Genomic DNA, 2855 nt, shown 5'->3' with positions numbered 1-2855 from the left:
TTTTGGAATTCCATTTCTTGCCCCGAATCTCAAAATTTGAGGATCATCTTCATCTGCCCGTTAATTGGATATCTGGCGCACGTTCTGCTGTCACGGCAAGAATTACACCGTCGCCCAATTTAGTTTTTCGAAAAAAAGAAAAAAGAAAAAAAAATGAAGTTATACGTTAAAAAGTTTAAGTGACCAGAAAGAAAGAAAAAAAAAGAATATTATTGTGTACTTCAAACAAAATTAAAATTAAAAAAAAAATTACCTAAACGGGCATGGTAGACATACAAAATGGCGACCGCACTATATAGTGCACTATATAGTGCACTATATAGTGGTTAGGGCGGTAATTCGGACACAGCCATATTTTTAAGTCCTCTTTCTCGCGCAACCGTCCGCCATCTTCGAATAATTCAAGCGCAGTGTATTGTGGGTCACACGCAATGCATTCTGGTATGAACGCAGTGCATTGTGGGCAATATTCGCAGATCGAGTGAGCATCGATCCACACTGGTTTTTCGTAGAGAATTCTGGGAAATTTCTAGTGCACATGATTTTTGAACTGTAGATTCGGACAGCACTACAAAATGGCGACCGAACTATATAGTGCACTATATAGTGGTTAGGGCGGTAATTCGGACACAGCCATAAATCGCAAAAAAGTTTACATCAGTAACTGGCACCAACAGCGCATGTGCAAAACAGCTAACCTTTTTTTTGCGTCGAACTTTATTAACAACTAGACATAAGTCAATACGTCAACTTAACAAAAAACACAAAAATAGTGTGCAATCGGCACATCAACAATCAACATTTAGAGTCCAGAATTTTATATTTTGTTATTATACATCGAACAGAAGACAAGAAGAAAAGAAATATGAGGTTCCTTAAAAGTATTAAATGTTACTGAAGTAGACTTCATATTTTGTACGTGTTTTGTAATATTATTTTAAGTCCAGATGAATAAGGTAACACTAAGTTGTGAATTAGACCACTTACACTTACACCACCGAAAATAAAAGACAGTTGACAAGCAAACATATTTTCATATTTTTGGCACAAAAGGAACCTCATAACATGATAACAAAAAATAAATAAATAAAGGAATTTATATGTTTGCATTTACGTTTGCAAACAGTAACGTTCGAGACTGTAAGTAACGTCATTATAAAAGTTAACCCTTGTGCTATCCTAGGCACTTTAGCATTGGGAGTTGGGTCATGTAGACCCACTAGACAGTGCTCTGAACCTTTTTCCTTCAATGATTTGTGATCTTCACTGGTGTCCATGGTTTACATGAAATCTTTCCACCTTTATCCACCTTTGTCATGGTAGGGAGAACACGTCAATGGAAGGGTGGGCTCATCTAAGATAGCACAAGGGTTAATTGTCTGAGTGGATAAAAAATGTCATCCTGAAGGTTAAAAAAAAACTAAAATGAAAAGTGGTTTGACTTCTCCAGAGTTTTGCCTTAAGTTTTTAATAAAAATAAAAGGGAACAAAATTAAAAATGTCATGGCTTCTTGTTGTTTATCTTTACCTTAGTTTTTACATTTTTACCCGAACACCTTCTGCTTTGAAGTTATGTTTTTCTCTTTACCTGAAGTTTTCAAGCTCACCTGCACTGACACATCTTTACCAGCAGAGGGAGGCAAACATCCACCCTTTTTTACATGAATACAAATGAAAATTTGAATAAACACTTTGGCAAAATAATCTACTGTCATTCCCTAGGGTTAAACATCTCTGGCATTCCCTCCAGAAAAAAAGGAGATCATAATTCATACCAGACTGTCATAAATTTGCAATCAGGAAGAGCCAAGAATTTTAGTCTCAGTGGCATTTTTAACAAGACAAGACTCATGCTGGCAAATTCCTGGAAAACTATTGCAAATCATCTGATATGACAGCAAGATGTTTGCAACTTTACTGATAATTGTTTTGGTTTAATTACTTAATCAGAAAGACTGAGTGGCTTTGTAACAAGGACTGTGGCTCCTTATTTCATCAGGATACTAACATTTCTTGTATTAAAGATGGACACGTTTTTGTAGAAAAACAAAATATTCATCGACAACAATACAAAAAAATGACACATTTGAATTGTTGTGTGTTTAAACAGTAAAATAGGCTTTTTATGTTTCCATAAAATTAAATCTGTTTGTGTGCACAAAAATTCTCTCTCTTTTTTTTGTATTTAAGTGAGTTGATATTTTAGATAAAGCATAACAATGTTCTTTTGGAAGGTTGCATGCAATCTCAACTGATGCCATCAACAAAGTTGCTCATATTTGCAGGGTATTTTACAAAATAAATTCAAAGCAACAATGCAAAACAGGTAAAAAATTCGCAACCATTAATCATTAGGACATGTTTTCTTTATTTGTTTTCTTATTTTCAGAAAATAAGACTTTTTTTTTTTTTTAAACTGAAACTGGATTTAAAATTCAGTTTTTGCAGTGCACAATTTTCCAGCTTTCCAAGCTTTAACCTAAACAACATCAAGGTTTTGATACCTTGTAGTTATTGTTTAGGATGATAAACTATTGTACAAAAAATTTTGTCCATAATTTTTCTCCCTGTTTCATGGAACTTGCGAATTTTGAAAGGATAAAAATGATCATAAAGATTAAATATCTAAATGGCCTCAAGATGTCACAAGTGAGCTGGCAGAGAGTTAAAGTTAAAAGTTAAAACCAACCTTCTGCTAAACCACAGCTGAAATTCATCAATTATGTTTTTTCATTCAGCAATTACGAAACAAAGATGGTTTCACCTGCAGCTCATGTAAAATTTTGAAACAATTTAACCCTCAATCATTCTTGAAAAAGCAAATGAGTGTGGCAGAGCATCTAAAAATTCACTGA

Source organism: Oryzias latipes, chromosome 23 (assembly GCF_053564925.1).
Source record: "Oryzias latipes strain Hd-rR chromosome 23, Olatipes_Hd-rR_3.1".
NCBI classification, from domain to species: Eukaryota; Metazoa; Chordata; class Actinopteri; order Beloniformes; family Adrianichthyidae; genus Oryzias; species Oryzias latipes.
Note: the sequence above shows the minus strand (reverse complement) of the source record.